Here is a 13,090-nt window from a genome sequence, read left to right as displayed (position 1 = left end):
CTGTTTTGCCTGCCACTTTACCAAGCATCATTCACCACTTTGGAAAATCAGGTTATTGACAACAGTGCAGCTGGTGGGTTTGGAGTTTCCTCAAAATATCTCCAACAGTCCACATACAAGTTGGGATGATTCCACATGTATGAGCAAATATACTTATTTAGCCCTTATTTCAAAAAACCAACTATAGGGGCGCCTGACTGGCTCACTGGAAGAGCAAGCTACTCTTGATATCAGGGTGGTTAGTTCAACCCCGCCATGAATGTAGAGATTAGTGAAATAAATAAGTTTAAAAAAATTTAAAACAACAATTATAAGAAACTCCCCGCAAATGTCAACTATAACAAAAAAGACTCAACAACAATCAGTTGAACAATTTTAAATCAGAATTTGTTGTAAAGTGGTATAAGCATTTGACTACTTCATTCTATACTTGTCATTTTGGAGAAATACACGTAAGTTATTTGTTGTTACTTTTTCCTTTACAGTTAAGTTATCGTGTTTTTCCTTCCCCTCTCCCTCACTTTCTCCCTTCTCTCTCTCCCTCCCTTTCTTCTTATCTGTTCCCCTCTTCCTTCCTCCCTCCCTCCCTCCCTCCCTCCCTTCTTTTTCTCTTTTTTTTAATGATGTGTTTGGGTAGGTTATATTTCCCAAGACATTCATGCTGGTATAGTAAAGAGGTATTACAACATATTTATGGTGAAAAGAGGGTTCTTGGCACGGAGCACTGCGGAGAGTCGCTGCTGCACAGACTTGCCCTTGAAAGTGTTTAACGCGTTCTCAAAAGAAGGTCCAGCACTGGTATGTGTGGAGGGATCTGAGCCTCCTCGAGAACAAGATGTAAAAAAAAACAAAACCAAAAACCCCAACCGGTGGGCGCCTGGGTGGCTCAGTGGGTTAAGCCTCTGCCTTCAGCTCAGGTCATGATCCCAGGGTCCTGGGATCGAGCCCCACATCGGGCTTTCTGCTCGGCGGGGAGCCTGCTTCCCCTCCCCCCTCTCTCTGCCTGCCTCTCTGCCTACTTGTGATCTCTCTCTCTGTGTCAAATAAATAAATAAAATCAGAAAAAACAAAAACAAAAACAAAAACAAAAACAAAAAACACCCCAACCGGGCCAGCTGGCCTGCTAGCGCCGGAACCGCACCGGGTTACCTCCCCGGGTGGGCGCGGCTCCCGGCGTTTCCGATCTCGCCCCCACCCCCGCACCCCCCGGGTCCCTCGCTTCCCGCGCGGGCGCAGCCTTAGCCCCCGGCGGCCTGCAGAGGCCCGGGCCCCGGAGCTCCGCCGAGCTCATGTCCTAAGTCCCGGCCTGGCCCCGGCCCCAGCACCCGCGCAGCCCACGCCCCTCCGTCAGGGCCGCTGTGGCCCCTGACTTCCTATTATTAATGTTTTTTAAAAGAAAAAAAAAAGTAAATCATTACTCAGCTCAGCTCAGTCACCAGGCAAACTGTGTTTAATAAATTAGCTTAATCTATTCCGCAAGTGGTTTGTGAGTGCAGTGTTTCCTCCAGTTAAGGAAAACATTTATATTCTCTCTCTGCCCTGCGCTCTTAGGCGCCCAGAGTCCCTTCTCCAGCGGGCGCAGGGGGACGGTTCCGGCGCCGGTGCTGTCCGCGCGCCGCCCGCCAGCAGCCCGCCTCGAGCCCCCGGGGCCGACGGCCGGGAGGGCAGTTGGTAGCCGCGTGACTCTGTCCCACCCTGGGCCCCTGGCACCCGCCCGGGGCGCTGCTACCCGGCCTGCTTCCTCGAGGCCCAGATCCCCACCCCGCGCACATTCCACTCTTCCAAAGGGGCCTCTTTAACTGCTCCCCATGAAATAATAATTCATTATGTCACCAGGAGGGAAGAAGGGGAGTGTAAGTGTCTTGATGGGATTAGAGGAAACCCCCGCAGAGATGATTTAGGGGCCGTGATAATTCATTTAATAGGGGCCTGGGGCAAATTGCTAGACAGGGAAATGGAACTGAACCAGCCTAGAAAGGGCGCGTGACAAGGCTGTGTGGGAGAGCTGGTTTCATTAGCAATATTTAAGAGATTTCATTTAAGAATGAGTCATAAAACGCAGTACTATTTTATCCACCTGGTTTGGTGGCCTTTAGCTTTCCTCTGCATGAATATTAAATTTGAAATGGCACTACAGCAACACATTTTGGAAAGTGTTCTTTGGGCTGTTATTTGTATGGTTGGTTTAGTTTCTCGTTTGTTAACCTTTTAAAATGAGTATCATTGAAAATGGATAACTGTACAACCAGAACTCGCAAAGATTAGGGGGAATATAATGCTTTAGAATAGGTTGTTACTAAACTAGGTAAAGGATTTAAGTTTTTATTGATCCAAACACAAAAGGCATAGAGAGTGAGTCAGTAAATGGCAAATTACTTTGACAATTCCCAATTTTCATGCAGATTTTGTGAAGCTGACCCATTCAAAGCCACCACCAGCAGCCTGAATGAGACCACAAAGCAGTGAACACAGATGGGACTTGCCCACAGACACCCTGAAAAGTCAAACACGCTTCAGGAAAACACTTCCAGAGAGTGTCTTCTTGGAAAAATAATATTCCATTTTGTTTACAAAAGGCAAAGACAAACTCTAGTTTGATTGTAAAACATTTTCTTCAAATGCAGATTTTTATCCATTGGGGTTTGGGGGTGGGGGGGTAAGGGGGGGCAGGGGTGAGGGGGCACTGCTTGGGATTTTACAAATCCGAGAAGTTTAAATGTGGAAACCCAGTGCTTCTAATTACAAGTATAATGAAAAAACATTTTCTCTTTTAGTGTATTATTTCCTGTCTGGTTTCAGTGGCTACTTTTCCACTCACATATGCCACTAGATCCGAGAGTCCCAGCCAGGAAGAATTTTAGCAAATACACAACCTTCACTACTACATTGTGTTCCACACATTTGTGTGGCCTAAAGCTCATCCCTCCAAAAGCCTTATATTTGCAAAACAAAACAATAGCTTTGATTCTCTCCTTTTTCATAGTAAAAGTAGTTCTACCAGATATGCTACATCCAGTTGTTTTGGGGTTTTTGTTGTTGTTGTTGTTGTTGTTGTTAATCAAAGCTGCATTTTAACAAAACAACTGGCAGGTCTCTATTCACAGAGCTGCTCTAGCCACATAGGATACATAAGATGCATAATTAATATGTCCTTTAAACGACTTTCTTAATCAAAAAAGACACTAACTATATGTAAAATTATTCACTTACATATATTGGTTTGTGTAATTTTCCACAATGACAGTAAAGTTGGTAGCTAAATATATTCTTATATCTAACAAAACTTAGCAAATGTGTTTTGTAAGGCATGCATGGTGAGAATAGCATTAATATTTGTGTCCTTCCTGTTTATATTCCACCATCTCCTAGTAAAGACGTTATATTTTATACAGAGTTGTAAACTACTTTGAAATATAGTAAGAGGATCTGTTTTATATAAAGTAAAGGTCACTAATTGACTATGTAGTCAGTCTCCAGACAAAGACAAGCATCATTTAAGGCTGTTAGTTTCCCGGAGGAGGACTGAGCCCCTTCCCAGTCCTCAGACTCCTGGCTTTTCCCAGGGCTTCCCTTTAGAGAAAAGCATTCAGGACTGGCCATGGTCAAAGCTGGACCGAGTTCTGAGAAGGTAGTTCCTCTTGGACTTCAGAACTTCCATTCTTTCCCCCTCCCTTGTGAAAAGTCATTCTCAGCCTAAGGGACCCTCAAATAGGAAATCTGTTGGCAACATCTCTATTTTTGCTTTTCAGAAAGCCAGAAGGCAAAGATGCCCCAGGAAATGAGTATGAGCATATATGCAAACATGCTGAGTCTTAGCATAACCAGTAACGTTTCAATAATCCCACCACAGGTTTAAACAGGTTCAAGCACACCAGAGAATGTTTTGGGAACCTATTGTTTGCAGAAGCAGGGATCGCTGGGAGGAGCTACAAATGCAGACACTGTTTTCAGTTTTCTGGAAGCCCAGCTTCCACACACAGGCATCAGCAGGCACCAGACCACAGGCCTTCCAAAAAGGGGACAGTAATGTGACCTTATGCACATAGCCAAATGTTTTCTGGAAGACTGAAGTGATGGGAGACAAGATATCTGAAACCAAGAAACCTGGGAGTTGGGTGGGCAAGGAAATATAAATACTTTTAAAGTCCCATTTTTCTAATAATAAATTCCAGGGTTTCTTCTCATTAAATAAGTCAATAAATAAATAAAGGTGAAAAAAATACATGGCTAATTATTCAGGTTATCTTCCCTTTAGTAAAAATATGAATCTTTAAGATATTAAATACGATGTCTGAGAACCACACAATTTTAAACAAGAAAGAGAGAAAGGAAAGTCTTTATGAGAATGACCTAGAAGCCCTTGGAGAGGGCAGGGAGGCCTCTACAACCCTCGTGCCCCTTCCTCAGAGTAACCGTGGACCCCAAGTCCATGCCAAATCACAAGACATCACTGCTTTCGAAAGCTGGAACTACTTTTGTTTCAGTAATGTGGGTGAAAGACATTGAATTTAATTAAAATAAGTTTATACTATAAACTGACCTATGCTTTGTGGAAAGTAATTTGGCAATATCCATTAAATGCCTTAAAAATGTTCACTTCATTTACTCTAATAATTCTATCTCTGGGACTAGTTTCTAGGGAAGTCATCTGAAATGCAAACACAGACATAGGTAAAAACATGTTTATCTTTATATTTACAGTAAAAGGATAAAACTAAAGCCACCCAAACATTCAATAATAGGAAATAGTGAAGTGATACAATGGAATTTAATAAATCTACATTCAATTTTAGAGGATGCCCTGAACTGTGTAAAACAATACATAGGAGAGAAATGTTAACACAATCATCTCTGGGTAGTAGGAATATGTGTTTTTCCTCCCATATTTTGTAACTTTTCTATAATGAGGATGTATTACTTTTCTAATAGACATCTTTTTATGTAATGTACCAATGTTACACACACGTTCAGGCACATACAAAATTCATTCATTCTTTTAATGTTTATAACATAATAAGCTGACAGGCAAAGGAGAAATGCCAGAGTAAAAATAAAACCAGCGTCAGTTAATTAGATGTTTTTCCTTTAAATAACTGCATAAAAATATTTCATGTCAAGCAATGCATATCTGCATGTTTTCCTCCTTAGCGAATAAATAAACTTCATGTCTAGTTATCATTGTGATTGTCTTTTGTGGACATACATGGGTAGAGAATGTTTCATGTTTTGGTTGGGAAAATCAAGCTTTCAGGGGGCCAGTCCACATCTCATCACAATCATCCACAGTTCACACTTGCCACTTGGGGTACCCTTATTTCTTTATTAGCTACACAAATACTAGCAAATGGCAAATTTGCGAGGACATCTGCTTTCAGGCAGGCCATTGCATTATCTGCAAAAATCTATTTTCAGCAGCCGACTACCCAGAAATTTGACCCCTTGCTCTTTTCTTCCTTTTTTTTTTTAAACTAGGTCAAGTGGCTGTCCCTGTAGCACCATCAGTATATTCAATAAAAATCAAGTATATCTTGTGTTTGAAACATACATTATAAATAGATGTATAGATGGAGCAGATATTGAGAAAAGAAATGGTAAAGATTATGAATATTAAGATTTATATTAATCTATAAGCCTATTAAAGTACAGTAAAACCTGTCCTTCAGACCACCTTTTTAAAGATATCACCTCCCTGATGGGACCACTAAATTTCGGGCCAAATTATTTTCCCATAAAGAACAATGAAAAGAAAATGATTATATTAAGACTACTTCTACTATGGTTTCTTTTCATTGTTCCGCCAAAAATGATTCCAAACAGTAAAATAACATTGATTTTGACCTTGTTAATGAACCTGAAGAACTTCATGGAATACTCAAACACCGATTTCCATTTTTAACAGGAAAAAAAACGGACCCTCTGCCTCACATTGTCAAAAACACCAGGAGCAGGTAGGGGTAATTTCATTGGTATTCGGCAGATGTAGCTTATCTTGATATCGCTAATGTTCCGTAAGGTTTGTCATGTGGATTTTTCTTTGTGCCAAAAGCTGGAGATGATTGTGTGATTTGTAAGATATTGAAGAAGCCTTCAAACCGCGAGGTTTATTGCATTTCTTTTTGGAAACAAGGATTCTCACATGCGATATTACCGAAGCGATTTTCAGTTTTCCAAAATGCCACTCTCTCCCAGGGAACAACTTTCTCTCCTTTGGCCTGCAAGGACTCCCTGTGGCTTTGACCGGCTTTTCTTCTAAACAAAGCTGCCATGCCATCCACACTCCCTGAGCCCCCCTCGAACTGGGCCCTGTTCTCTTAATCAGGTTCTCCTTCAGCTCGCTCACGCCGGTCCAAACGCCTGAGGCCCTGCCCACCCCTGTGCTGGACTTCCAAGGCATACTCCCTAACTGTGCAAGTCTCTGGAATTGCTTTTCTATGCAGCCTACCAAGAACACAACATGACGGTTTCTTCAAGTCTCCTCCAGTATGCATCTATTTAAATAGGACTTCTAAAAAAATGCACAGAAAGAAGGATTAGTCAGGTGTCGACATCCTTTCAATAACTCATATTGCACAAAGAGCACATCTTAAAATTCTCCAATAAAAGGTAAACAGGTGAACAACAACTGCATGTTTTCAGGCCTCTTTGGAGGGCTCCATGAGACCCCATAGTCCTGAGGGTAGGTGTGTGTGTCCCTATGCCCAGCTTTGAGCCCAGAGCCTGTGGTCATCAGCTCCCAGCAAGCCAGTGTGGAACTTAACCAAGTTCCCATTCACACCACCCGTCGGGCCCTCATTCTTCAGCGGGGAGCCACTGGACAGTCACCAGCACAAAATCACAATCTCTTGGTGCTGAAAGGAGCCTTGGAACACACTGGCCAGCCCAGCCTTCACCTCTTAGAGAGAGTTACTGAGGTCTGGAGGGAACACATGTCTCAAGGGGTAGCAATACACACAGCTATGAACCCCACGGGTGAAAATCACAGGTGCTTATTTCTGTTCCTACAAAGAAGAGACTCACAGGGGAGGAGATTTTAGTTGATAGCTTATAGTAATAAGCAGCCAGCTCTGTGGTGTAAGCTCAGAAATCAACTATAAATAGTCACAACTTAATCCTTCAAATACCAGCCTGTTATAATGATAAACTTTCTTTTTTTTCAAGCAGGATTAATTTTTTTCAGTGTGAGATGGAGACAGTAAGACATAGTGGACAGTGAGTGAGATGTGGTGCTTAGTAACTTGAGTATGAATCCCAGCTGTACCACTTGCCAACTGTGTGACCTGGGGCAAGTCACTTATCCTCTCTCAGGGTCTCAGCTTCCTCTTCTGTGAAATGGGTGCAATGATACCATGGGTCTGCCTGGGTCAGTCGAAGAGCAAAGGAGATAACAGACATCAATGCATTACATGAGGCGAAAGTAAGTTATCTTTTGGTTTGAAAATGAACTCCAAAGCCCATGAGTATAAAGGAAAGAAAGCACAGGTGAAGAGGAAGCACATGTTCATCTTCCCTTAGATGGTCTCTCTCTTTTAAACATGCTGACTGGGTGATGAGATGTGTCATGAAACATAGACACCTGGGTCTGAATCCCGCTGGAGCCAGAGGGGATACCCCACCAACTCTTCTGTCACTGCTAACCCTCTTTCTGGGTGGGGTTTCGGGGAGTGGGTGAGCGGGGAGGCAGAGAGAACTAGCCGGCTTTCTCCTCCCCTCCTCCCCAGCAGTCTTCCTGCTCTCTAAGGAAGCTCACATCTTTGAAGATGAGGGTGAGAAGTGCCCAGATTCCTGGGAAGACTACTAGGACTTTTCTTCTCTTCTGTTCCTTTGATGACAGTCTCCTCATCATTTCCCCACTCATACAAGGTGGTATGACATCCCCTCCTCAGACTTGCCCTACCTCTCCTTTCTCTGATTCATTTTGCTGGAGGAAAATGGACTAAAGTTCTCCCTGTGGGCTTAAGTTCCTCACCTCTTACTTTGTCACCGATCTCCAAGTCAAAGAAGCAGCTCTGGCTCTTGCCATCAGGAACCAGCGTAGAAACCAATAAAGGCATTATTTTCCTTGCACTTTGGCTGCTTCTAATGGCAACAAGGCCTGCTTATTTTACACACTCATTGCCGAGATCAGTGGTGCCAGGCGTGAACGTCCATGATTCTGGACTGAAATTTAACTCTGCACGTACATGTATTTGCTCAACAAACATTTGCTGAGGAGTTACTATGTGCTAAGCACTGGGCTAGAAGTTAAAGATGGTAGCAATGATGTACTGTCCTTCTGTGGGGGATACCGTTACACCTTTCTGGAGAGGTCTTCTTGTTCGCTTTTGCTCTTTCCTCATACTAAAGTCAGCCAAAGCGTCTTTCCTCTCCAAGGGGCAGAGGCCTGACATAATGTCGGGCACCTACTCAATGTGCAAGAGATACTCATGAAATCAGAGAGTCTTAGAACCTCTTAGTTGGAAGCTACTCATGGGGCCTATCTCATCCGTCTGGAGTCACGTAGGGCTGCTCAGCGTGGTGACCCAGGTCCATCCTAGAAGATGGCTACACACCCTTTCCAGTCTGGAGAATCCAGGCAGACCAGAGAGGACAGGGGTGGCCTGGCCAACAGGCTCTCTGGAGAGTCCAAGGATCTGAAGCTATGTGAGCTGCTGTGGGTTTGTGCCACCGGCGGTGTCTGCCGACGCCATCACTATCAGCATCAAGTTCACTCACAGCTTTGTTAAGTGCTTTGGGATTTCTCAAGTATAAAAGGTGCTATATAAAATCAATCACAGGAAACTCTGCTGCTGGCAGCTCAGAACAGCTACAGTAAGGGGTGTCCACTCAATCAATAGTCCCTCACTGAGAAGGGGAAAGTATACGATTAAAAAGATGTGCTCTTAGAAAAACTTCCCTTAAGTAAAAAAAAAAAAAAAAAAAAGAATCCAACCTTACAAAGAGTATAGAGAAAGCATGCAATATACTGTTCCTCCAAGAGCCATATTAAACATGATGGAAAGAGTTGCTTAGTGCTTACCAAATACTTTCACTTTCATTTTAACCATGCAAGACCTCAAAGTGACACTGAGTCCAAAAAAGCTTCTAGGCCCCATCCAGGAAACACCCATTAGATTTTCAAATCTGGTTACAACATGAAAATGAAATTAGCTCCCTGACACCGGGGTAGAGGAAAGTAATTTCTAAAACGTGCTTGCCAAAGAGCCCTATACATGTTTGAAACACAGTACACTGTCTGCCTTTAATTATGTTTGAGCAGGAAAATATGTAGATGCATGACATGTAACGATGTTTAGAACTGGGCTCCTTGCACAGTCCTGAAAGCACGTTGATTTGGCACATTTGGGAGTTTCATTTTCTTTCAGAAGGTAAAAATGTCCAGAAATCATGTTACCATATACACAAACTCATGGTATTTCTTAAAGTCATGACATAGTAGATTAAGTAGAAAAAATCAGGGAGAAGACATCTTATAATATTTTTAATCCACAAACTATTTTTTGTTAATTACGAAAAAGTACTATGGCAGATGGGGAGAAAGAGGGAGAGATAGAGACAGAGAAAAAGACTCCAAAACCAACAGTGGTGACTGCTGACGTTCTCCCAAGCACCTGCTTCTAAGAAGAAAGCCCTTGGAGAGTACACCTGATGAAGTACTCCCCTGGCCTGAGGGGATATTTTAAATAAGTCATCAGTGTCTCTTCAGGTCTTTTCCTCAGACTGCAATATTAGAGTTCCAACTGCTACAGCAGAAGTGATTAAAAACTTCACATTTACAAGACAATGTGTAGGTCTTTTGTACAAGCATTTTGAACTCTGGAGGGCACAAGAGCCCTCACTTTGTGGGCTCACAGACCTCACCTTAAGAAACTGTGTGCCTATACCCTTGTGCTGATTAGGAGACTCGGCTAGGTGGCTGGTGGACAGTGACTTGCCCAAGATCACCCAGTAGGCACCAGGAGCACCTGGACCATACAAATCCACGCCTTCCACCCATCACACAACTGGGCTCTTTTCCCTTCACCATCTGGTCCTTCTCTCTGAGACAGTTTTTTTTTTTTTTTTTAAAGATTGTATTTATTTGACAGACAAAGATCTCAAGTAGGCAGAGAGGCAGGCAGAGAGAGAGAGGAGAAAGCAGGCTCCCTCCTGAGCAGAGAGCCCAATGTGGAACTCGATCCCAGGACCCTGAGATCATGACCTGAGCTGAAGGCAGAGACTTTAACCCACTGAGCTACCCAGGTGCCCCAACAAACTTCATTCTGTCCGGAGTTTTGTCCTAGGTCCTCCATGAAATATTCTATTAAGTAATGATAAAAATCAACTTTTTAAAAAATTAATTTATTTATCTGAGAGAGAGAGAGAGGGAGAGAGAGAGAGACTGAGGGGCAGACAGAGAAGCAGACTCCCTGCTGAGCTCAACCCTGGGACTCCCAGATAATGAACTAAGCCAAAGGCAGACACTCAAAGGACTGAGCAACCCACGTGCCCCAAAATCAACTTCTTTGAGTCTTGGTTTTTCCTCCCTATCGAGTCTGAAGGAGGTTAAAAGTCCAGAAGTAGAAGAGTGGGCAAATAAAAGAACAGAAAACTGGCAGGAAATAATATAATCTCAGCTTCAAATAATTGATATAGAGCAACTCATTCAAATACTGAAAACTTCTTAAAATTTTTAATTCTGTTTCATAATTTTCAGGCAAATCAATAAAGAATAATGCCCACTTTCAATTATTTCTTAGTAATTAAAAAATCAGTTTTTATATGCCAGAGAAGTTGAATGTTTAAATGCCCAAATACCTAAAATTGACAAGTATGACAAAAACATTTTAATTTTTCTCATATGTTTAGGATGTGTATGGCTTGATTGGAATAATAATATATTTGAGGAATATGTGGAAAATTTTGTTGTGGGGGTGCCTGGGTGGCTCAGTGGGTTAGGCCTCTGCCTTCAGCTCAGCTCATGATCTCAGGGTCCTGGGATCCAGCCACGCATCGCATCGGGCTCTCTGTTCAGCAGGGAGCCTGCTTCCCCCTTTCCCTCTGCCTGCCACTCTGCCTACTTGTGATCTCTTTCTCTCTGTCAAGAAAATAAATAAAATCTTTATTTAAAAAAAAGAAAATTTAGTTGTGTGTGTATGTGTGACACTGAGCAAGACATTCAACCTTTCTGGGCCTCGGTTTTTCCCATCTGCAAATAGGGCTGTAAAGAGGGTTTGATGGTCTCTAAATTTCCTACCACTTCTAAGAGTCCACAAAACAGGATCTACGAAGTATAATAGTTAGGATGAACTAAATGTTTCCTGGGTGAATTCCAATCTTTATCTTGACAATATACATTATTAATCTTTTCAGAAAACTTAATATCTATTTATGATATTTTGGTTAGGCAGTGTTGTTCTAACGAGGCTCATTAACTTAAATTCTATATCCAGTCAGCAGCTTGGGTGAACCTATGGTTCTACGCCTGGATTAAACATACATTGAAATCATTCAGCATATTGTTAGTAAATGGAATTGCGATTCCCTCATTGCAGATCCAGTTTTATGACTTTTCTCACAACAAATGGATTCAAAGAAATCTCAGGGTTTGCAACTTCTAGAATATGTTCTGCCATCCTTCTCCACAGGCGAGGCAGTGAATGGGCTTTCTGCAGCCAGCTACAGAAATTTTCAATAGTGAAAATTTATTTGACTCTGTTATCCAAATATGCAGATAGCCAGATCACCGTTTTCTGAAAACATATTAAATGGAGTGGCACAGAAGCCTGGCAATGGCAGCGAGAAAGGTAATTTCGGGCAATTGAAGATCTATAGCCAGGTCACAACTCTTTCATCGCTTCCCTATAAAAATCCCAGCCTCTAAAAGGGAAGGCTCTCGTGATGCAAGAGAAATAAGTAGGAGCTGTACCAAAGCACATTATATTGTGACACAAAAAGCATAAATCATGTGTGTATGAAAATCATAAGCCCTAAGCTTTAGAGAGAGTTGTGCAATTGACAATCAAATGGAGCTTAAAAGGAATTACGAGGTTTTCAACTAAAGTCTTGAAATAAAGAAAGTAATATTTTACAGCAAAAAATTGCAAATGTCAAGTTTAAATCATAAGACTTTGCACCATTGAGCTACTAGCTAGTTCTATAGCTTCTTCAGTCCTTAACACAGGGAAAGACCAACTTTCATGCTCAATAAAACTTAAGAACTTTAGAAATACATTTAGGAACATAATTCATGTATTTGTGACTTTTTCCCTCCCTAAATGGCTAATTGTAGAAGAAAAATGAGTGAGCATAAGAACTTCCTGGATGGTAACCTATTCCACCATTTGCTTTGGACTGTTATGAGTTCTTGTGTTTTTAAAATAGGGCTGCCACCAAGTCAGTCATTTAAAGAGAAAGGGGGTTGGGGTCTAGGGAATATGGAAAGCTGTCCTCCTTTTCGCCTTCCCCGCCACATCTAGCTCTTGCTCTGGAAGACTTCAGGGCCAACTGAGCTATCCCCAGCCAACCAACCACCAGCCCCCATGAAAAGCTGGAACCCAACTGCCCAATTCGGTAGCTCCTGTCCAAAGCCAGACAGGTGGCAACCCAGATTGAATCTGTTGTTGCGGGAATGATTTGATTCACAAACAGGGTTATTAAATTTTATATGGAGACACAGGCGAAAGTCACAAGATCCTGGAGAGAAAGACCTGATTCACATAAATTTGTCTTAATAGCTGTGAATTCGGGAGCATAAAGCAGAAAAAAAAATTAATGGAAAAGCATTTCACCTCCTCCGTCTGCCTGCTCCCCTCTACTCCCAGGCATGGAATATGTCCACACACCCATAGATCAACCACTGCCACGACTCCATCCAGCCCTTCGCAGGAGGAGCCCGACACATTGATCCGAGCCCGTTTTGACATATAAACTCCAATTTGGCCCCCAAGTCACTGTGAGTGGACACTGCCACCAACGGCTCTGACACTAGGTTATTTGTTGTTACTGTTCGCTGTCCCTGTTTGCACATTAATCCAGTGACAATTAGGTGTCAGCGAGCGTTGTTTCTGCTTAGCTGATAGCCTTGGGCTCTGCGCTTGAAGCCCTAATCAGG

At 42.5% G+C, this 13,090-nt stretch overlaps 1 pseudogene across 1 annotated transcript in view; it reads left to right on the top strand.

Annotated features, from left to right (window-relative positions):
- The window catches only part of LOC308342884 (large ribosomal subunit protein uL23-like), a 1,151,147-nt pseudogene that overhangs the window by 184,852 nt on the left and 953,205 nt on the right, over positions 1 to 13,090 (top strand). The window lies entirely within an intron of this gene.

Source organism: Martes martes, assembly GCF_963455335.1.
Source record: "Martes martes genome assembly, chromosome: 5".
NCBI classification, from domain to species: Eukaryota; Metazoa; Chordata; class Mammalia; order Carnivora; family Mustelidae; genus Martes; species Martes martes.
This window is presented reverse-complemented; position numbering and strand designations above follow the sequence as displayed.